General features: G+C 42.4%; 1 long non-coding RNA gene and 1 pseudogene across 2 annotated transcripts; both read left to right on the top strand.

Moving 5' to 3' along the window:
- Positions 1–7,090: 7,090 nt before the first annotated feature.
- LOC112848455 (uncharacterized) lies at positions 7,091–23,669 on the top strand. 2 transcript variants are annotated; one of them, XR_015254215.1, is made up of 6 exons: positions 7,091–7,327; positions 18,695–18,819; positions 19,687–19,763; positions 20,859–20,929; positions 22,305–22,484; positions 23,554–23,669. It is a non-coding gene; the product is annotated as an uncharacterized LOC112848455 (long non-coding RNA). The 2 variants fall into 2 exon arrangements; XR_015254214.1 differs by lacking the exon at positions 18,695–18,819.
- On the top strand, positions 22,797–23,027 carry LOC112848994 (small nucleolar RNA U3; annotated as a pseudogene).
- Positions 23,670–24,607: the final 938 nt, after the last annotated feature.

Here is a 24,607-nt window from a genome sequence, read left to right as displayed (position 1 = left end):
GAAATAACAATGGCAACCAATTCATAGAGTCATTATTGTAAGGATTAAGTGAAAGAATCCATTTAGCACAGTGCCTGACACATAGTAAGCACTCGATATTTGCTTTTATTATTACTCTTGGCAGACTTTTACAGATTACTCATTTAGGGAAAAAGTATTCTGGTATAAATGATCAGCAGAGATCTGATGTATTCCTTTTTCTCTACATTGCCCAATTAAGTTACTTTAAAAGGGAAAAGAAGCTTAAGATGACATATAAATTTCAGAGTCACTGCATGAGGGTACATATAGATAGCAAATTCTGTTATCCAAGGCAATAAGAAAAAGGGGTGTTTTGATTAATCCAATATTCTAATTAACACACAGTTGACAATTTCCAAGGAATTGAAATATTGTATGCACTCAGAGCAAAAACTACTCTAACCACTATTTAATCTCTCTCTCTCTCTCTCTCTCTCAATCTTTGATGTTGCAAAAGAATAAATCATGGACTTTATTAAAATTTAAATATTTTGCTCTTTGGAAAACACCATTAGAAAAGAAAAAGGCAAGCCACCGATTGGGAAAAAAATACCTGCAATGCCCACATCTGACAAAGGAGTTGTATCTAGAATAAATAAGAAGTAATAAGCAATAAGAAAATAACCTAATTTTTGCAAATGGGCAACATATTTCAACAGGTGCCTCATAAAGATATACAAATGGCCAAAAGCTTATGAAAAGATGCTCAACACTATTTGTCACCAGGAAAATACAAATTAAAGTGATGAAGATGATGTGCTATTGTGCATCGAATACAATGGCTCTAATTAGAAAGACTAAGTCAAATATTGAAAAAATACAGAGTAGCTGGAACTTTGCCACACTGCTGGTAGGAATGTAAACAACTCCTCTGGAAAACAGTTTGGCAGTTTCTTATAAAGTTCATACTCAATAGAAACAAAAACATATGTCTACATAATGACTTCTGCACAGATTTTCATAGCAACTTTATTCATAATAGCTGCAAATTGGAAACAGTCCACGTTTTCGTCAGCAATTGAATGGATACAGTGTGGCATACCCATACGATGGAATAGTACTTGGCAATACAAAGAAAGGACCTACTGACGTAGTCGATTATGTGGATGAATTTCAAAAACATTATGTCAAGTAGAAGAAGCCAGACTCAAAAAAGCACATACTATATAATTCCAGTTATGTGAAATTATAGAAAATGTAAACTAATCTATAGTGATAGAAAAGAAAACAACAGTTACTTGGGGCCAGGAGGGGGTGACTGTTAAGGAGCACGAGGAAATTGTCGAGGTGAGGGAACTGTAGACCTTAAGTGTGGTATCGGTTACATGGGTGTGTACTTTTGTCAGAACTCATGGAACTATATACACTTTTAATGGGTTCAGTTTATTTGTTTAAACAATATTTCAATTAAGTTAATTTTTTAAAAGGAATAATACAGTTAATCTTTTTTAATAATACAGTCTAGCTTTAAAAAAATAGTCAGAGAACTGCTAAAATGTCATTGCAGAAGTAGTTTCAATAGCAAAGAAAAGGAACCAATCTAAGTATTCACTAATAGATACACAGTAATCAGTTATGATGAGTCTATATTACTAAATACGGTGCAACCATTAAAAAGACTGAAGTAGTTCTATATGTTTGATATAGATGTTTATGACCTATAGTGGAAAGCTAGGCTACACAACACTATGTATAGTATGATAAATACTCATTTGCAAAAATATATTCTATGTACGTGTGTATATTTATATACATGAAAACTTCCAAAGGATCTATACTAGTTTTACAGACTTTATTTACCTTGAGGGCTAATCATGGGATGAGACATTTACAAAAGGATTTTTCACTTTCCCCTTTTTCAACATTGAATCTTTACAGGAAGCCAATTTTACATGTATAATCGGCAGAAACAGTAGTGATATTTCCAAACGGGTAAAACGAAAGGCAGTTGGAACCTTCCAGGAACCTTCCAGGTATCATTATGAACACCAATCTTTTTGTCCTCTCCAAGTGGGGAAATGTTGAATAACAGAGACTTCTAATTAACTAGATACCAATAAGGATGGATTTACTGTATGTTGCGAAGGAAAACATTCTGCTCCATTCTTCCACCAATAGGCTGAAGAGTCATTGAATTCGTGGAAGGGAAAATATGAGATCAAACCTGGCAAGGTGGGAGTTTTCCATCCTAATCACTTGACCTATCTCTCCAAGAGAATCAGTCAATGTCTTCTAGTCTGGGCAACAAACTGAGAGCACCTGCCTATACCACACCTTATGATGACACTCTCTGAGGGTAAAACTGATAAAGGTCAGAGTACTACAGCACAGCTTTTTCTGCAGATCCTTGGAATCTTCCTGAGAAAATGAAAATTTTGATACCCCTAAATGCTCAGACAGAACATTCAAGAGTCCCCTTTTAAAAAAAAAAATTCTTTTTAATCTTTATTTATTTTTGAGAGAGAGGGAGAGACAGAGCTCAAGCAGGGGAGGGGCAGAGAAAGAGGGAGACACAGAATCTGAAGCAGGCTCCAGGCTCTGAGCTGTCAGCACAGAAGTCAACGCAAGGCTCGAACTCATGAACCGCAAGATCATGACCTGAGCTGAAGTTGGACATTTAACCCACTGAGCCACCCAGGCGCCCCCGAGAGTCCCCTTATGTAACCGGCAATGTCAGGGCAATCCCAAGAAATACAGATCAGAGTAGCATTGTTCTCAGAAGAGACTTTCAAAATACTGTCGTCTACATGTGTCTTCTCAACTCTGCAATTAAATATTCACTTACTGCTTCCCATAGTTCCCCAAGTCTAGACACTATAATTATCATGACAATTTCTCCAATGTCCTAATTAACAGAGAACGAAAAGCCTGGGAGAAGAAAACAAGGACCCCAGGACTTCGATTCAGCAGTCAGATCTGCCAATGCCAATGAGGGAATTAGCCAAATATAGAGGAGAATGATTCATCTCTTTCTTCACTTCCCTATCTCCCCTTGTTTGCCCTTCCTGTATGCTTCTCAAAGGAACATATCAAAACTTTGCTTCTACTTTTCCTGGTCCCCTAGTTAATCTTCCTGGCCCATGAGGCCCTGCGCAGGCCCATCTCAGTCAGCAGAATTCAGTAGGTAGTCTGCTGGACCAAGACATTAGAGCTTGCAGTGTGTTTGGAGAGCTTTGTTTCTATGAATACATTTTGAATGTTGCCTATACGCTTCAGTATATTTTTGCATGACAATTCGAATGTGAGCAACCTGAGCCTCCTCAAGCAGGGCCCAGGGTTCCCATCCAGGAGACCTGCTGAGAAGGACCTCAGTAGGCTGTTCTCCCTACCTTTTCTCCTGTGCTTTAAGGAGGGTCCCAGTGAGTTCAGCCACAAGGCCACTGCACTTATCAGTACCACACCCTCATTCAGCTACCTCAGCAGTGAGTCAAGGAGTTCCAGGGGTGCCCAGATGCTGCTCTGCCCAAGGTCAGGGCCACTTTTCATACAACGGGCCTGATACTTACGGCATCTACAGGATGTTTACTTATGAGCCAGAATTCCCCCACAGTTTAGTTCTGTGGGCTGAACCTCCCAGCCCTTCTGGGGAACTCACACTCGGTATCATGTGACTTCTGCCTATTCACTGTCACCTCTCTCTTTTCAACTCTGAAATTTTAATTTCCTGTTTGCTTTTCTGCTGGTCTTTAAAGAAATTTGGAGAGGTTAATGGCAAAAAGGGAAGCATTGAGGGGGGCCTGGCTAGCTCAGTTGGTGGAGCGTGTGACTCTTGATTTTGGAATTGGGAGCTTGAGCCCCACATTGGGTGTAGAGATTACTTAAAAATAAAATATCTTGGGGCACCTGGGTGGCTCAGTCGGTTGAGTGTCCGACTTCTGCTCAGGTTGCCATCTCTTGGTTAGTGAGTTTGAGCCACACATCAGCTCGCTGCTGTCAGCATGGAGCCTGCTTCGGATCCTCTGTCCCCCTCCCTCTCTACCCCTCCCCTGCTCATGCTCTCTGTCTCAAAATTAAATTAAATTAAAATATTTTTTAAAAGAGAGGGGGAACTTCAGTAAAGGGGAGGAGAGGCTCTGAAGATATAGAAGAAGGTTCTCTGTTCTCTGCCACTCGTTTTACAGATACACACACACACACACACACACACACACACACACACCTGCTCACAAGCACACGTATACCAAGCACCCAGAGCCTTGTGAGACCCTGAGGACCAGGACTGTGGCTAGCTAACACTGGACACCCCTTAACTCACAGTGGTAGAGGATTTCTGCCCACCTGCCCCCAGCACTCCCCACTCCTTATTTCCTGTCAACTGTTCTCTTTCTACAAGAACCATTAACCTTTCTGAGAAGCCAAAATGGCTCACAATGTCTTCAGGTTATCTCTTTCTGGTAACAATGCCATGAGTATAATATTTAACAATTTACAAAGCCCTTTCACCTATATACACTATCCTGTTTAAGTTTCACCACAATCTTGTGAAATAGGTTAAATTATTACCCCCTATTTACAGAAAAGGAAATCTGAGTGTCAATCTGGTTGAGCAAAGCAGGCATATGACGGCACTGGGTCTTGGTCTAAATGTAAGTCCCAGAAACTGTGTTATCTGACACCTGCTTCTAGCGTAAACTGCCCCGTCCACAGCCCCCTGGATCAGGAAAGTCAGATCAGGCTGATGTCTGTGCATCAGTGATCACTGAGTGGACTAGAGGTGGACACCTAGCCTGAGGCAGCCTGTCCATCAGCTGGCTAATGGCTCATGAGGATGCCTGGGGCAAAGAGCTCTACCCCAAAGGAACAATGTGATTAAGCCCAGTCATTTGGACTAGCTCTTTTTGGCATTTAGATTGAAGAATTGGCCCATTAATAAGTAGAGGAAAATAGGGCATACATATCTTAGAAGAAAGGCAGAGAGATCACAAGAGGGAGAAGGCACATACCATGGGAGAGACAAAGGGGGAAGCCAGTCCCTCATGCTGCCTTGACCCCTGATCAGCTTTCTGGTTCCAGTTTTATTACTGTGATAAATCTTCTTTCCTAGGCGGGCTCAATGTTTCTCTGCTCCTTGAAACCAACGGAGACTTTCCACTTTCCACCTTGCAGCGTTCTTTGCTGACTTAGCCCAAAGCACTAGCCCCTGTCAGGTACCTGAAAGGAAAAGTGGGGCAAATGGGTCTCTCAAACCTCGGTAGGAGAGGTGGATGGTCTTATTTCCAGATTTTCTGCTCCTCTCCTTTCCCTCTGCCCACAAGGCAACCAGCTAGTCAGGTCAATAAACACAGTTCATTGCAGTCTCCCCAGTTCAACTGGTGAGACTAACAACACACAGAACACACCCCTGAATCCAGGTGGCTAGTCTGGTTCTTTGAAGACCAACTTCACAAAGATCAAAACTTCTGAATCAGAGAAAGTCAACTACGATAAGGTAAACATGTAGTTTTGATTTACAACTCTGAGCTGTGTGCCAAGGGGAAAGATTCTTATAAACAAAAGGGCAGGGGGTTTTTTCATTAAGAAAAATGCTTTTGAAATTATACTGCAGAGCAGTGTGATTGCTTTAGAAAATCTGTTCTGTAAATTCTTCCCTATAACTAAAAGATGTAGCATTTGGAGGAAGGGAGGTGTCCGGAGGAATTTTCTACCCCAAGGAAAGACTTTCTTTGGGAGAATATATTTCCACTCATCTAGATCTCACAAAAGGGAAGATAATCTGATCTACTACCCAACACTATTCTTTATACTCTTGCCTTTTTTTTCCTCTCTCTTCAATTTTTCCTTTTCTATTTTTCCTTCAGCTATAACTTTTTGCAAAGTTAATGTGCATCATTTTTATTGTGTTCAGACTTTGGAGAGGAGCCACTCCCTAAATACTTCTTACCTGTTTTAACACGAAGCACTCGAATACAAGTGCCCAGGTGTTTAAAATCAGTGAATTTCAGAAGGCAGCTGGCTCTGCCATCCAGAATCCAGGTGTCTAAACACCATGTGATCAGCCTGAATTTCTGGCAGTACCTAGAACTTCCCAACCAGGTATATCCTGACATGAAGCAGAATGTAGAAAATATCTACAAGCCTTCAAAGCTAAGGTAGAAATGTCCAAGCCCCTATTTTTTGTTACCAGGGAGAAAGGGCAGTGGGTAAATCAGTTAGGGATGTGTTTATGTAGCAAATAAGAACAACAGGGGGGAAACCACCTAAAACACTAAAGAAGGGAAGAGTCAGTAGCCTCTCAAACAGTGAAGTCAGGGCATAAATAGGGCCTTTCTTTACAATTCAACATCCTTAGCAAGTGTCTTTCCTGCTCTGATCACAAGGTGGCTATTGCACTTCTAGTTCAGGTGAATCTGTCCCTTTAAAAAAGTTCTTTCCTGGGGTGCCTGGGTGGCTCAGTCAGTTAAGCCTCTGACTTGGCTCAGGATCTGATCTCAGGGGGTTCCTGGGCGTTCCTGGGTTTGAGCCCCACATCTGGCTCTGTGCTGGCAGCTCAGAGCCTGGAATCTGCTTCAGATTCTGTGTCTCTGTCTCTCTCGGCCCCTCCCCCACTCTCTCTCTCTCTCTCTCTCTCTCTCTATCTCTCTCTCTCTCTCAAAAATAAATAAACATTAAAAAAAAAAATTTCTTCCCTTAGGGCACCTGACTAGATCATGTGACTCTTGATCTTGGGGTTGTAAATTTGAGCCCATGTTGGGGAGATTACTTAAAAGTAAAGATTACTTAAACATAAAATCTTGAAAGAAAGAAAGAAAGAAAGAAAGAAAGAAAGAAAGAAAGAAAGAAAGAAAGAAAAGAAAAGAAAAGAAAAGAAAAGAAAAGAAAAGAAAAGAAAAGAAAAAGGAATTAAAAAGTTCTTCCTAAAAGCTTACCCAGTAATTTCTGCTTATTGGCTAGAACTGGCCCACATAACCAAACATTCCAGCAAGGGAGTCTGGGTGAATAAATAAATTCATTTTCTGGCTTGTATAGCAGAGGGCAACAGGAAAAAGGCTTTCAGTAAGCCAACCACCAGTGTCTGCCACAGAAGGAATAGTAGAGGAAAGGAAGTGCCCTAAAGTTACCCACTGAGATGGGAAGTTCTTAGAGTTACTCCCACAGATGAATGTCCCTTTCTAGACAAGACTGTGTAAATAGCTCTTGGTTACTGCCCAATGTTCTATCTGAACAACTTGTGTATGATCAGGCAGAGAAAAGATGCCTTCTGAGAAAGTCTATGGGGAGAAAAGTACTATCTGAACTGGAGATGGTCCGACTGGAAAAAGTTTTGCATGCCTCTGCTTGGCTAACTGCTACCTGATTCATCGTTCTAGTAAGTATAGCAATTCCTCCAGAAGCCCACCTTGATTTCTTATACTGAATGATATGCTTTCGCTATGCCCCCAGGTAACCTTGAAGTCATCTCTCATAACATCTCTCTCTCTCTCTCTCTCATTTGTAAGGCTGGTTTAATGTCTTCTTTTCCCACTAGACGTGAAAGTTCTAAGAGGATAGAATCCATATCTGTCATTTTCACTGATACTCCCCAAGCACTTAGCACAACATCTGGCATATGATAGATGCTCAGTAAATTTTTATTAAATGGAATTAAACTGATCTGGCTCTCCTACTGTGTTGTGCTCCTTTGTAAGTTGTCGCATTTATAATGACATAGTTATTTGTGTGATTATCTTTTTAAGTAAACTCTATCTCCAACTCATAACTGAGGGCTCGAACTCATAACCCTGAGATCAATGCTCTACCAACTGAGCCAGCCAGCCCCCCCATGTGATTATTTGTTTAAAATCTGTTTCCCCACTAACCTATTAGCCCTTTGAGAACAAGGAGTAAGTCAATTTGATTCACTGATGTATCTCCAGCCTCTTTCATATTGCCTGGTATATAGGTAGGGGTATATATATGTTCCATGAATACCTGTTGAATGAATGAATGAATGAATGAATGATTACTTTAGTAAAGATGTGCACCCTCTCTGACCCTCAGTTTCCTAATCTGTAATAACGACTTGCAAGTTATCATGATTAAGTACCTGGCATGTGTAGAACTCAAAAATATTAATTCCTTTCCTCCCCATTGTGACCACAGACTGAATCTCCAGGGTTTGCCATAAGGATGAAAGAAAAGAGAACAGGGAATTCAAGGAATTTATCTGGGATTTGGAACAAGGAACTTTAATCTGTGACAGGAGGAAGGGGGTGTGACAGTCTGCTAGGGCTGTCTACCATGGACTGGGTTGGCTTAAAGACAGAAATTTATTCCCTTACAGTTCCAGAGGCTAGAAGTCTAAGATCAAGGTGTCAGCAGCACTGATTTCGTTTGAGGCTTCTCTCCTTGGCTTGTAGATGGCTAAAAGTCTTCTCTCTGTGTCTTCACATGGTCTTCTCTCTGTGCACGTCTGTGTCCTAACCCCCCCTTCTTATAAGGACACCAGTCACATGGGATTAAGGTCCATCCCTGTGACCTCATTTAACCCAAATTACCACTTCAAAGACCCTACCTACACATAACAGTCCCATTCAGAGGTACTAGGGTTGGGGCTTCAACATATGAATTTGGGGAGGACACAATTCAGACCATAACAGGGAGCACTGGAAAATCTGTTGCTACTTCTCTCTCATTTCTAAAAATAGCTCATACACAATCCTCCAGTGGTGGTAAATAAGCTTTAAAATGCAGGCAACCTTCACCTTACTATGAATCGCTTCATTAAGTGGAATGCTCTCCAACTAACCGTGTGCAATCAGTGACACAGGTGGGAGATGAGTTGCAAGAATGAGAAATAAGTAAATTGGCTCACAGGTTGCTACTGGGAAGGGCAGAGGTAGGTAGCCCAAGGGATAATAATAAATAGAACTTATTAGACATTTACTATGTGTCATGCTAAGAATGAATGACATTAGTCCTCCTATTTATTCCTAACATTAACTCGATGCAGCAGATATATTACCATCATCCTCATTTTACAGTGGAGAAAGCTGAAACACAGAGTGATCGGGTCAGAGCAGAGATCTAAATCAAAGTTTGTCTGAGGCCAGAGCCCACGGTGCTGCTGTCTGGGGACAGTTTTCAACATGAGGACATAGGCAGCACAAGAACAGGAGTGTCAAAAAGAGGTACGAGGGCCGGAAAAAACAAACTTCTGCTCTACGATTTTCCAAAAATAAAAGTTATAATTGTGTGCATTAATTTCGACATGCATGCTGGAGGCTGCCGTGCAAGGAATAGAGCTGCCAAATGCCCTGGGATGTACCATCCCACCCCAACACACTAGCCCCGCTGTGTGGGTGCAACTCTTATCTAGGCAGGAAGGGCTGGACTCAGCCCTGGGTGTTCCCCATTCTGGACAGCCTGTGGAAACAGATCCTGTCCTTAAACTCCGCCATGACTCAGGGCTTTCTCTAGGGCATGGTTCTCCACCCCGCCAGACCTAATACTCCTTTCTTACAACAGATATTTTGTAACACTTCCTTTGCCATCATGGAATTAAATCCTTAGACAATAGAACCTACCCACACATAATTTCAGGGAAAAAAATAACACTACCTAGGGTGACCAACAGTCCTGGTTTACCTGGGACTGGAGAACTTACAGGGACAGTGGATTTTCAGCACTAATTCTTTATTATAATACATGGAAGAAATAAAGTAATTTAAAATGACATGTATTAGAAGCCTTTGCTTGGGGCACATTGCATTAGAATACCCACTGAAGTAGTCAGTTGACTTATCATGAATAAGTTAAGAAATAAGAATGCATTTTATGCCTCTCTGCTAACAAAAAAGTTGGATTTTAAGTCTTAGAAAGGTTTAATTTTAACTTAATGGCAAGAAGCATCAGGTCTCCTGTGTTACATATTTGCACATGACAGTGACAAATGCAGGCTGATACAGTTGTGTCATTCTGGTGACTCAAATGCCATGACCAGCACTGCAGCAGGTAGTGTGATTTTCTGCAATGGTGAACATTTCTTGATAAAGTTCCGAATAAAATAAGTATGATCTTCCCTTCATTTAGTTGGTGACTGAATTCCTAAACACTTGTCTGACGCCAATCAGTTCTCCAAATGACACCTGGTTATCCTGCAACTCTGACACTGACTGAAGTTAGCACAGACCTCACAGGTTAAGGGCTCAGTCCCACAACACCCACCCCCCCACCCCCGCCACCCTGAGATGCCAGTCACAAGCTGTAGGTCCCCAGGTTACCTGTACTTCTGTCTGAGTTGACAGCAAATCAGAGGTGCACCAGGAACCCCCTCCTTGGATTAGATCATTTTCCAGAACAGCTCACAGAACTCAGAGAAACACTTACTTATGTTTACTAGTTTATTATATAATGAAGGACATGATAAAGCATATCAATGAATAGCCAGCTGAAGAGATACACAAGGTAATGTATGTGGGAAAGGGTGTGGAGTTTCAGTGTCTTCTCATGGCACACCACTCCACATGGCGCCTCCATGGGTTCACCTGGAAGCTCCCCAAACCTTGTACTTCTGGAATTTTTATGGAGGCATCATCACATAGGCATGATCAATCATTAATTCAGTCTCTAGGCCCTCTTCCTTTACCAGAAGACAAGGAATGTAGCTGAAAGTTCCAAGCTCCTAGTCATGTGTGATCAGCCCCCATCCTAAAGCTATCCAGGAACCCACCAAGAGTCACCTCATTAGAACAAAAGACACTCCTATCACCTAAGAAATCCCACGGAATTTGGGAGTTCTGTGTGAGAAACCAAGGTCAAAGACCAAATATTAGAACAAAAGATGTTCCTAGTGCTTTTCCCAGTTAAGAGATTGCCTTGATTTGTTGGTATATTTGAGAATCAGGTGTAAAGAGGGACAATTCTTTGTTGTGTGAGACGTCTTACTTATTGAAACAGGTGTCTTCCTCCCCGGTCACCGCCTACTAAATGCTAGCTAAATTCAAGAGCCCAGTCTTGAATTTTCAAATAGCCCCAATTGAGATCCACTTCTCTAGGGTGCCATCATGGAGGTGAGGAAACCCCTGGTGCCAACAGAACTAAGGATTCACCTAGACTGGAGATAACAGCTACCTTGTGGGGTATTGTGATGAATTAAAATGAGATACTATGGAAATGCATAGCACAGTGCCTGGGCCATAGTAACCACTCAATGAATGGTAATCATCCCAGCTTTACTCTATTTCTTAAACATCCCAAACTTACTCCAGTCTGAGAGCCTTAGAATTTTTACTCCCTCTACTTGAAGTATTCTTTCCCAGTCCGGCTCCTAATCATTTACATCTTAGCTCAGAAGGTCATTTATCAGAGAACTTTTCATAGCCATCTATCTAAAGTAACAAACTTAAAAAATAAATAAATAAATAAATAAATAAATAAATAAATAAATAAATAAAGTAACAAACTTTATCCCTTCCTATACCCGATCACATTACCTTGTTTATTTCATTCACAGCAATGGTCACAATCTGAAATTACCAGGTTCACTTGTCTACTTGTTTATTGTCTCTTTCTTCCCAGGCACCTTGTCTGTCTCACTCACTGGTCGTCACCAGCCTCTAGAAGAGAACCAGGCACTGAGTAAGGTCCTCAGTAAACACTGACTCAATGAGTGACTAGTGTGATTGTTAAACCAACGCGTATGTGGCTTCAACTTAAAACTGATCTAGTTTATATGGACCTTAGAACTAGAAGGTCAACCATGAGATATTCCAGCCCAGCCTCTGGCATCTCCCCTTGCTACAGCTAAGGCAGGGAAAGGAGAACCTTTCATAGCATGGACAAGTTAAGACCAGCTGAGTCAGTTAAGCGTCTGACTTCAGCTTAGGTCATGATCTCATGGTTTATGAGTTCAAGCCCTGAATCAGGCTCTGTGCTTGTAGCACAGAGCCCGCTTCAGATCTTCTGTCACCCTCTCTCTTTGCCCCTCCCCTGTGCAAGTACATGCTCTTTCAAAAATAAATAAACATTAAAAAAAAAAAAGATGTGGGAGTAAATAACTCCTCACATACTTAGCCTCGAATACCAGGAACCTATGTCTTTTCATTCCCCAGAGGGACCTGAACAATTAATTTTTGAAGCAGTGAAACAGGAGGAGAGGTGGAGCCAAAGGCCAAGAAGTTGGTTACCTAGTCCGTGGCAGTCCAAAGAAGTGTTATTAAAAAGGTTAAAAAGGAAAATGCAGAGGCCAAAAATGCCCATCTGGAGGACCAGCCAAGTACCCATGCCTTCCTTGAAGCTAGAAGCTATGGAGGCTGTGTTTGTCTACCACGGGCATTGAGAAGCCCCTAGAGAATTCAAGTTTATAAATAAATAGACACTGGGCACTTTCTACATGCAAATCAAAGAATGGAAATTAAATGACCATTTCCAGGGGTGCCTGGTTGGCTTACTCAGATAAGCGTCCGACTTTGGCTCATGTCATGGTCTCTTGGTTCATGAGTTCAAGCCCCACATCGGGCTCTGTGCTGACAGCTCAGAGCCTGGAGCCTGCTTCGGATTCTGTGTCTCCCTCTCTCTCTGCCCCTCCCCCACTTGCACTGTGTGTGCCTCTCTCAAGAATAAATAAACATTAAAAAAATTTTGAGAGGGGCGCCTGGGTGGCGCAGTCGGTTAAGCGTCCGACTTCAGCCAGGTCACGATCTCGCGGTCCGTGAGTTCGAGCCCCGCGTCGGGCTCTGGGCTGATGGCTCAGAGCCTGGAGCCTGTTTCCGATTCTGTGTCTTCCTCTCTCTGCCCCTCCCCTGTTCATGCTCTGTCTCTCTCTGTCCCAAAAATAAATAAACGTTGAAAAAAAAAATTTTTTTTTGAGAAATGCCCATTTCCAGCTGCTCTTGTTCCTGAACTTTTCTCCGAGGAGATCGGAGGGTCCTGTTTTCTCATGATGATTGGATCTCTGGATCTTTGTAGACTCTGGGCGACCAAAGGCCTAATTCTTGAGGGAAAAGCCCAAAGAGGCTGCAGCGTGTCTTAACCCAACTTTGTTTTTATCTTTCCCCCATAAGGATTTAGATGCAGGGAATATCATTGTGGGAACAGACACTGGAAACAGCAAGAGGTTTGGAGTCAGGTGGACACAGGCTTGAAATCCACCCACCAATGATTACTAACTAAGACCTTAGATGATTTACATAACTTGCCTGTGCTTCAGTTTCCTGTTTTGTTTTTTTTTCAACGTTTTTTATTTATTTTTGGGACAGAGAGAGACAGAGCATGAACAGGGGAGGGGCAGAGAGAGAGGGAGACACAGAATCGGAAACAGGCTCCAGGCTCTGAGCCATCAGCCCAGAGCCCGACGCGGGGCTCGAACTCACGGACCGCGAGATCGTGACCTGGCTGAAGTCGCTTAACCGACTGCGCCACCCAGGCGCCCCCAGTTTCCTGTTTTTAAAATAAAGTCAATAATACTTTTGCTACAGGGTTCCTACATGGACAAAGTAAAATTGCAATATGCATAAAATGTTTGGTATACCTTTGGGGGGCTGCATGCCGAGTATTTATTTCCTCACCACTAAGGGGGAGGGGGACAACGACCTGAAACTGGGGGAGCATGATGAGGATTTGTGTAGAAAATAGAAAAGCAGAGACAAGAAGGAGGAGGCAAAAGTGACTAACGCAGGAAGAGGTCACAGCTGAGTTATCATGTAGGCTAAAATTACTTTAGTTCATAATCGGTAATAGGAGGCCCCAGTACACTTCAGTGATTCTGCTTAGGTTTTAGCTTCAGAAAACCTGGCTTCTTGTCCCAGCTCTGCTGCTTGCCAGGGAGCTGGGGCAAGCCATGTCACTTCTCAGGCTCCTTACAGGTAAAATGGGGTTATTAATACCTGGCTTATTGTGAAAATATACTGAGACACAGGATGGAAGGCACCTGACTCCCAGCAAGACTCATACTCTTAGTGGCTCTCCTTAACCAGTGAAGAGCTGCTGAGCCAGCACCTGACAGTACAAGAACAATGAACGTGAGCTTCACTTACTTATTAGCATTTCAGCGGGCATAGTCTAGATTATGCTGTGGTTACAAGTAACCCTAAAATTTCAGTGACTTAACTATGAAGATTTCTTTTTTTTTTTTTTTCCTTTAGTTTTTAAGTAGGCTCCCACCATGGGGCTTGAACTCATGACCCTGAGATCAAGAGTCACATGCTCTACAGACTGAGCCAGCAGGCACCCTGAAGATCTGTTTCTGATTCACCCTGCTTTCTAGCATGGTCAGCCGGGGGCTCTATGCCACACCACTGTCATCCTCACTCCAGGCCCAGGTTGACAGAGCAGCCACTAGCAGGAACAGTGCTGGTTGCCATGACAAGGAAAAGATAAGACGGTGAAGCATCCTGACTTTCAAAGCTTCCACTCACATTTCACTGGCCAAAGCAAGGCACATACCTTCGAGTGGGTGAGAAAGTACAACCCACCTATGTCAGGAAGGAAAGAGAATGAGAATATTTGTGAGCAGCCTTAATGACTACTGTAGTTAGGGAGCAGAGACCTCAGAGCGATTTAATTATCTCTTTTCCCAGAGACAGACTTGCCATGGATTAGCTTGTTGAGAACTGGCACGTTACCAAGGATATGTTTCTCTTCTCTTGATGAAAATAAATTATTAGCAAATAATCTTGCTGAGCTGTTGCGCTTTTTGCAATATTTTTGTGTTGCTATGCCCACCACTGGGTTTCAGTACACTAAATTAATTTCTGTAGGCTTCTTTATTGTAGTCGAGAAGATCTTCCTTTCTCCTGTGTCGTAAATGTGGACCTCCTTTATATGCTGCCTAATCACATTTTGAAACCCCAATTTCTGATGGCATCAGACGCATTGAACATTCTATCAAAAACCATGGATTTGAAATGGCCTGTGTTTGTATGTGTGTTTCCCACTAGAAGTTGGTTCTCTCGACCCAGAAATGCGGGAAAATAATGCTTCCTTCTCACTTCGTAAAATGCACGTGTTTTCCAGATCCTTCTTTTGTAGGAAGCCTTCCTAAAACTCAGGAGGTGTATTGGTTATCTACTGCTGCATAACAAATTAGCCCAATACTTAGTGGGGTAAAAGAACAATAAACATTAGTATTTCCCACAATTTCTGTGGGTCATAAATTCCAGCAGAGCTGGAAGTTTTGAGTCAAAGCCTGCTGTGAAGTTGCAGTTAAGATACCAGCCAGGGCTGCAGTCACCTGAAGACTTCTCAGAGGCTAAAGGTCTGCTTCCGAGACACAGCCAAAGAGCCACTTCCAAGTGACCTTCCAACAATCACTCACATGGCTGAAAAGTAAGTGTTCGCTGTTGACAGGAGGTCTCATTCCTCCCTACACGCGGCCTCTCCACAGAACTGTTTGGGGTCCTTTCCCCTGTGCAAGTGAGCCGAGAGAGGCAAAGACAGAGGCTGCAATGTTTTTCATGACTGAAACTCAGAGTCACACACTGTCACTTCCACAGCGTTCTAGCACACATTCAGCATAGGATACCACAGGAGGGCATTATACATGGTGTGAATACCAGGAGGCAAGGATTATTGGAGGCTGGCTTTCACAGGAAGTAATGCAAGAATTCTTTCAACTGACTCGAAGTCCACTCCAAATATAAAAAATAAAAACTACAAGATAAATTCTGTGAAGGCAAAGACTTTTTTCTTCTGTTTGTTGTGCTTACCTTTGGACATGACCTAACATAATCAATTCTCAATAAATATTGGTGTAATGAATAGATAAGATGAAAAATCAGGAAAGCTTTTTTTGAAAAGCTCTCAATAAAACATTATAAGTACTATATATTTTTAAGTTCCAAGTAAATACCAAATAAACATTGAGAATATAAGACAAAGTCCACTCCAAGTTGGTCCAAACTCATCAACTTTTAGTAGTAGCAGGATTTCATCAGGAAGGCAATGTAGCACAGTTTGTAGATTCTGGGTTAAAATCAGGAGAACTCAGCGATGCCTGGGTGGCTCTGTCGGTCAAGCCTCCAACTTCAGCTCAGGTCATGATCTCATGATTCGTGGGTTTGAGCCCCACGTTGGGCTCTGTGTTGACAGCTCAGAGCCTGGAGCCTACTTCAGATTCTGTGTCTCCCTCTCTCTCTGCCCCTCCCCTGCTCATGCTCTGTCTCTCTCTGTCTCTCAAAAATAAATAAATGTTAAAAATAAAAATTTAAAGAAATCAGGAGAACTCAGATGAGAACAAGCCATTTAACATCTGTGGGCCTCAATCCCCCTACCTACAACAGTAGAGGTTTGGACTACATGATATCAAAGGTACTTCCAGCAAGAACATTCTAACATTATTTGAATGTCACCATACATTTGAAACTAAGCTTATGAGAAAATATTTCTGATCAACTTTATTGATGAGACAGTTCTTCCATATGTGCTAGGTTTGAGGCTAATATGTGTACATAGGTCTGGGTTTGTTTAAGGTTTGCAGGGTGAATTATTAAGTCTATTTGTATAAAAATTCTAGAATTTCTTTCTGGGAAAGAATTTACTTTAATGGAAGTGAGAGTTTCGTTCAAAAACAATTTCTTAAAAATTAGATGTATGGGGCATGTGGGTGGCTCAGTCGGTGAAGTGTCCAACTCTTGCTTTCAGCTCAGGTCATGATCTCACAGCTTGTGGGTTTGAGCCCAGCATCGGGCTCTGTGCTGATAGAGCAGAGCCTGCTGGGGATTCTTTATGTCTCCCTCTCTCTCTGTTCCTCCCCCACTTGTGCTCTCTCTCTCTCTCAAAATAAAAAAAAAATAGCCTTAAAAAAAATTGGGACAGGTGATTGTAGAAACAGCCCCATGTCTACCTATCGAATTATCTAATTTCATAGCACCCATTTGCTCATGTCTGCTACCCAAGAGATGGGCTGAAAATAAAATGGGTGCATTAAAATTTGGGGCACCTGGGTGGCTCAGTCAGTTAGGTGCCCGACTCTTGATTTCAGCTCTGGTTAAGATCTCGTAGTTCGTGAGTCCACACTGACAGTGCAGAGTCTGATTGGGATTCTCTCTCTCTCTCCCTCTCTCTCTCTCTCAAAGTAAATAAATAAACTTGAAACAATTTAAAAAACAACAACAACAACAAAAAACAATGGATGCTTTAAACGCTGCAGCAGTTTCTTCACACGTCACCTAGAGCTGAACACAGTACTTCCAAGCGTGCTCTGACCAGAAAGGAAGAGAATGCAAACATTCCCTTATCTGGGGCTTCAGAATGTTAGAATTTTATTCAGGGGGTGTGCATTTCTGAACTCTTGATTCACAGTGAGTTGGCAATAATGAAAACTTCACCTGGACTTTTATTAAACCACATCTTCCCCTGGACTTTGTATTAAACATTCTCTTGTTGGAACCACCCCGTTGTTCTTAGTCTAGGTGTCCTCGGATCCTGCTTTATGCCATATATGCATCAGTGGTGTTTTGGTTAACATCCCCAAATTCCTCCTTCCCCTCCCTTCCATTCCATCTCCTGCTGGATCAACCATGAGCCACAGGAGCCCACTGGTCTAGTTCACACAAATCAGCCTCCACGGAGAGCCGGGTGGACGGTGGAGACTGGATCTGGAGGAACAAGGGCAAGATATTCAGCACAGGTGGTCTTTTCTGGGTCATTAATGAAAATGTGGGACATTCAGGACCATGAATGGAAGTCTTCTGCATAGCCGCTAGAAATTTTTCATTTGATAGTCATCTATTACACACAGACTCTCTGGTATAATAGAACAAGGAATATTCTTTTTTGTATATGTTAAAATTTTCATTTTAAGTAGACTCCACACCCAACGTGGGGCTTGAACTCACGACCCAGAGATCAAGAGTCACATGCTCCACCCACTGTGCCAGCCAGGCGCCCCTGACAAGGAACATTCTTAACATACTAATACCTCCTTCTAGTACTGTTCTTTTTTTTTCTTTAGTTTTATTAAGATATAATTCACATCATACAATTCACCCATTTAGTGTATAAATTGATGGATTTTGGTATATTCACAGAGTTACGCAACCATCACAACAATCGATTTTAGAACATTTTCATCTCCTCAAAAGAAACTCCATATCCATTCTCGTTCACCCTTCATTCCTCCTCAAACACCCCGAGCCCCTGGCAACCACTAATCTACTTTCTGTCTCTACAGATTTTGCCTATTCTGGAGATTTCACATAAATAGAATTATACAAAATATGGTCTTTTTGTGTTTGGCTTCCTTCACTAAGCATAATGTTCTCAAGGCTCATGCACATTACAGTGTATACCAGTGCTTCATTTATTTTTATTTTAATATTTATTTATTTTTGAGAGAGAGAGAGTGCAAGTGAGCAGGGGCAGAGAGAGAGAGGGGAGAAGGGGACGGAGGATCCAAAGCGGGCTCTGCTCTGACAGCAGAGAGCCCGCTTCAGGGCTCAAACTCACGAACTATGAGATCATGACCTGAGCTGAAGTTGGACACTTAACCGACTGAGCCACCCAGGCGCCCCCATTTCATTTTATTGCCAAGTGATACTTCACTGTATAGACAGACCACATTTTCTTTACCCACTCACCAGTTGATGGACATTTGGGTTGTTTGGGGCTTTTTGGCTGTGCTGTATAATACAGCTATGAATGTCCGTGTGCAAGTTTTTGTGTGCACACAATTTTCATTTTTCTCGGGTATATGCTCAGAAGAAGAATTGCTCTACTCACACAGGCCATATGGTAACTCTATGTTTAACCTTGTCAGGAACTGCCAGACTGTTTTCCAAGGGGGGCATACCATTTTACATTTCTACAAGCAGTGGGCGGCTTTTCCATTTCTCCACTCCCTTGCCAACACTTGGTACTTGTCATTTTCGTGACAGCCATAGGGTAAGTGAAGTAGTGTCTCCTTGTACTTGTGGTTTGCATTTCTCTGATTGGTGAAGATGCCAAGCATTTCCATGTGCTCATGTGCCACGGGCATGTCCTCTTTAAAGAAATGTCCATTCAGGTCTGCTGCCCGTTTTGGAAAATTAAGTTGTGTGATTTTTATTATTGAATTGTAGGGGTTCTTTATATATTTTAGATATGTCTCTTATTATATATACAGTTTGCAAAACTTATCTCCCATGGTGTGTGTGGGGTGTCATTTTACTTTGTTGACGATGTCCTTTGAAGCACTAAGCTTTTGGGGCGCCTGGGTGGCTCAGTCGGTTAGGCGTCCAACTTCAGCCCAGGTCACAATCTCGCGGTCCGTGAGTTCGAGCCCCGCGTCGGGCTCTGGGCTGATGGCTCAGAGCCTGGAGCCTACTTCCGATTCTGTGTCTCCCTCTCTCTCTGCCCCTCCCCCGTTCATACTCTGTCTCAAAAATAAATAAACGTTAAAAAAAAAAAAAAAGATTTATGAAGCACAAAGCTTTTAATTTTGGTGACGTCCAATTTATCTATTTTTTCTTTTGTTGCGTGTGCTTTTGGAGTGCTGTTTTGAGAGCTACTTTTTCTTAGCTTCCTGTTCAGGTTTAGAAAAATAGTTCTGATTTCCCTTTCCTGCTCCAAATGACTTAGAATAGTAGAAGCTAATATTTACTAAGCACTTACTATGTGCCAGGTTTTTAGCTAAGAGTTGAGACAGCTTGGGTAAACCAGCCCAGGGCCCCAGAGTTAGGGGGATTAATCCAATCCGATTCTGGAGCCCATACTTCACTGTCCTACTGAACGTGTATCTTCCTCATCTTGGCATTTGTTTCATTTTTGCAGGAGGAAAACAGTGTATCTGCTGTTAGTGTTGGACAAGTTACTCTGTCCACGTTCTTTGTTTCCTTCCCTTCCCTGAGGTGAGTCCTCCGCCCCACCCTTTCTAGAACTGTCAGAATCTACACAGTCTCCAACACACACACACACTTGTCCAAAAGGGCAAAACAACAGCCTCGTTCATGACACAGAATAAATACCAAGTCCCTGATGCCACAACTGAAGCTGCCCTATCCCAGAGGTGCTGAGTCTTTGGTCATGACAGTCTACGGACTGACAGGCAGGAGCAGCTCTGACACCCCTCGAAAGGGAATTCCGAGCTGGGGTTGCCCTGGAACTCACACCGAAAGCCCCAAATTTAAAACACTTTGCCTGTCAATTCAGTCAAGTCAAATCATGTGGGGCGATAAATGACAGAAGCTTGTCAGAGGAGTTTCTCAGTTCTTCCTTTGACTTGGACAATATTGACGTTTAAATTTCAACTTTAGTTTCTCTAAGTACATGAGGTCAGAATTATGTAACAGGAGCCCACAAGCTTCTTCCCCTCACCCTCTGCCCCCTTTCCCACTGTGTCCAGCTGCCTAACGCAGCCATTTGGAATTCCTTCAGAATGTCTCTCAGACTCAGCTTCCCTCTCTAGTTCATCCTTCTTGCCGCTGCACCTGCTCAGGTCCTTCTGATCTCTTGGGTGAACTAACTGGACTTATTTCATAGTCTCCTCTTCAATCCAATTGAGTTGAAACAAATGATCCCATCATGGTTATCTTCCTCAATCCATTATGATATCTTTAAGGTCAGAGACCAAAAAGAATTAATTTCCCTAGAACTAAGCTTGGATTCTGCCATCTCTAGGCATTTAATTAGCATTTGTGGAAGGATTGCTCAGTGCCAGAATGTGCCTACCACCTGCAATAACAATTAAATGTCACGTGAACCGGGTGTTCCAGGAACCCCTCTCCTGTCCTGCTGTCGTGTGCATGGACTTGGCTAGCATTCAAAGGGGGAGGTCAAGGCAAAGTAGGTATCTTGTCTCACACAACTCGGGAGGGGGGAGGTCATCTGCTGGCCTGTAAATTCCTCTCTATCTTAGTGATGGGAAAGAGTCTGGCCTGTGTCCCTCCTAGACCCATGTCTACCCAGGCCCACCAAGTGACCAGGAAGTTTGTTGTGTTTCCTAGATACAACCACACCTAATTTCCTGAGCCTAAACACCCTTGAACACCGACGAAGGAGTAACCCCAAAAGTTAGGTAAGCATTGAAAATCATTCCTAGTAGCACAGATAGTGATATCCCGTCTTAGTAACCTGCTCCCTGTGACCTTGTGGGGAAAGGTGGAGGTGAGCAGACAGGACAAGGGATCAATCACATCGAGCTTTCAGGAGCTACACCGAATGGATGTTCCAGTTGCTCTCTACTTCTCTCTCCCCAGGCCTCTGTCACCCTCCTCACATCCTGTCTCTAAGTTTCCTAGGTAGCATCCCCATCCCTTAGCCACGGAAAGCTGCCCCATTCCTCACAAGAGGAAGCCGTCCTAAGTTGTCGCTGTCTCTTCTTAAGTGCAAAAATTAATGCCTGGGACTTCAGCTGGATGTTAATGGAAGATTTCCTCTGCCCAGCCTGCTGCTTGCTCTCAAGTAGGAGGAACGTGGGCTGGTCCTGTAGTGGAACACAGTGTGCACGTTCAGTGCCTTTCCCTCTCAGGCCGTGAGGGCGGCCAGCAGAGGCCAGTTTCCTCCTGAATTACCTAAGGACAGATGTCCACCCCCCACCCCCCCACCCCGCGGTCAGTATTACTCATCTGCCAAAGAGAATGCAGGCCAGTAACACAGAGGCAAAGTACTTTTCAGCCATTAGCATGTTTTTCACCTAGCCCTATGATGAAAACTTTGGCATTATTGTGGTAAAGTCGTTTTTGTTTCCTTCCTGGATCCATGTCATTACAAAGGTCCCTGTAAGTTGAGAATGTTTGTTTACTTCCTATGATAGAATTTGTTGATCCCCACATCTCTCCCCAGATGGAGCGGGGGTGGGGAGGATCTTTGCTTATCCTACCACAGCAGTAAAGAAAAAACTTAGAAGTTTGCCTGTAGAAAGAATTAGCAAGATAATTGCAAAGGGGATGTTTATGGATTCAGAGCCTTGATCTATAAAGTGTCCTTAAGAAACTGGCATCTTCAATTTCAAAGGAAATGGTGAGATTCCTAACTCACATGTGTCCTTTTGCCCAGGGGCCAGACTCTCAACTTGTCCTCCTTGGCTTCCTGCTCACTATCTGTAAGATGAAAGGAACTGATCTAAGATTTCTAGCAGATTCTTAGAATTCAATGTAATTCAATTAACATCTACTGAGTATCTGCTATGTGCGGTTTTGGGTGGTGAAAATGCAACTTTGTATCATTCAGGTAGAAATTCCCAGGAATCCTATAACCTGCTTTGAGAAATTGTTCTAGAACAAAGGTGGACACAAACAGTATTATTTCTTTTGCCTCGTCAACCTAACAGCAAAGGAAGAAAACATTTTCCCAAAATGATTTACCCTAAAAACCCTGAGATCTACTGGGGATTCTTGAGATAGGTCACTGGGGTTTATGGTTTTCCAAATTCCTTCTGCTTTTTCCTTCAGGAGTGACTTCACTTAACCTTGACAGTGACAAAGAAACTTCTTCAAGGAAAAATAACTTTGAAAGGAAAAAAAAAAAAGGATTTGAATAATCATTCAGATCTTAACCATTCTTCCAACAGGAAATATGAGCATATTAATGGTACCAGAAAAATGTGTCAAAAGAGGCTCAACTGGAAAAAGGTAACTTTTTCTTAAACTCTTTCCAGTGATGGAAATTATTCATGGGAATCCAACAGGGAGAAATCTCTGAGGGTAAAACACTGCTATTTTACTGGTGGGTCTTTAGAAATACCCTAACTTTCCATCCATCCCCATTCTAAGAAATCAACTTCCATTGGAAAATTCCAGGCTCAGGCAAAAAAAGTCTACTTAATTTACATTATAATGTAAAACACTGTTTGCCAGACAACTTCCATCACTCATCAGCGTAGCACTGTTTCTCTCTCTTTTTTGTAATGATACGTTACCGAATGATTCTAAACTCGCAGACGCGAGACTATACTTTCACGCATCATTTTTATAGTTTGTTTACTAGAGAAGTTTCTATGAACATGTAGAGCACTGGAAACCATGAGGGAGAGAGGCAGTGTTGTCTCCTGGAGTGAAACTGGCCCTAAGTTTGCTTCTGCAAAGGCCATTTGTCACTGATGATCTATCTTTCTTCTCTTTCTTTGTGACCGGGAGAGGGAGGGTGGATTTGTGAGAAAGAGCCCCCTGAATGGCTTTCTAATCAATTAATTAATCAAGGAATTCTCAGATGCATTTGCCTTCCTACCTTGATTCTAATGTCAGATTCTAAATGAAATTTGCACCAGCACACATACAAACAGAGGCTTTAGATGTAAGAGTCACTCTGGAAGATATTCCCTTCCCACTTACCAAAAAAGGTAAGTTTTTTGTTTTTGGTTTTTGTTTTATTTATTTATTTACTTACTTATTTACTTTTGGTTTTTGCTTTGGTTTTACATCTCAGGACACGGTGTCACCTGCTATTTGCTGATCAAAACGTAAATCCAGTTGACATCCTTAATGTCTCTTTCCTACCTCCTCTATATCTCATCCATGCACTTGTCCTGCTGGTTCTGCTCCCGGCTCACCATCCAAGCCTTCCGCTGCTCTCGCTCTCCCCTGCTGCCATCTGGGTCTGAGCCGCCGACATCTCACATAAGGAGTGCCACTCTGGTTTCCTAAACTCTCTTCTCCTCCTGCTCTTGCTCCCCTAAAATTCATTTTATCCCTTGGTTTTCAGGTTGATCTTCAAGAGCTTCAATCTGACCCTGTTCCTCTTTGTCCCCTTGACATCTTCCAATGTCTTCCACTACCCTGAAATAAAACGAAACCTTCTGGCCTTGAAGGCTCTGTGTGATTTGGCCCACTTTGAACTTGCTGCGTAGTCCTCATCTCCTACTCACCACTCCTAGCCTCTCTCTACAAAACGGTATTTCTCGAACCCAAACATCAACCTCCTTCTCACCTCAGCATCTATGCAATTGCTGTTTTCTCTCTCTGGAGTTCTCTTTAGATTCTTCTCACTGGCCTTTCTTCCCCACAAGTGCTCCACGAACAAGCACCATAGGGATCACATGGGACCTTGTAAGAAATGCAGAAACTGGCACACAACCCCTCACCTACTAAATCATAACAGGCCTTATACAAGATCACCACGTGATTCCTATGCAAATTGTAGGTTGAGAAGATCTAGCTTAGGTCTCAGTGCAATTGTCACCTCCTCTGAAAGGCTTAACTGACCCTCAATCCAAATTAGCTTCCCAAATCAAAAAACCATGCATTTGATTTTTTTCCGATGGCCGTTAACTTTAGATGAAAGTACCTTATTTGTTAACTAATATATTTATTTTTTTCCCCACTAGAGTGTAAGCTCTATGAAAGCAGGAGGCATGTTTACATTGCCCACTACTGTTTTACCACCTAGCCTATGTCATCAATACATATTTGACAGATAAATGAATAATCACATATGACTTTAATCTTAATGATCAGAGAGACGGTGAAATAGAATAAGTTTTTGACCTGTATTTATCTGGCTTTATCTGACCTAATAACCAACCGGAAAAAAATATGAATCGAATCAATTGTTTTGGCATAAATCACCTGCTGTACTCCAGTGGAATTTAAGGAAGGAAGGAAGGAAGGAAGGGAGGAAAGAAGGAAGGAAGGAAGAAGGAAGGAAGGTAGGAAGGAAGGAAGGAAGTGGGGAGGGAGTGGGGAGAGAAAGATGGTTGGCCTTGGAAGATGTCAGGGTAATAAATGAAGTGACATTGCAAAGGATTCACAGGATAGGA

Source organism: Puma concolor, chromosome C1 (assembly GCF_028749965.1).
Source record: "Puma concolor isolate L17-30 chromosome C1, mPumCon1.1.hap2, whole genome shotgun sequence".
Taxonomy (NCBI): domain Eukaryota; kingdom Metazoa; phylum Chordata; class Mammalia; order Carnivora; family Felidae; genus Puma; species Puma concolor.
Note: the sequence above shows the minus strand (reverse complement) of the source record. Positions and strands in the feature narration are given on the sequence as shown.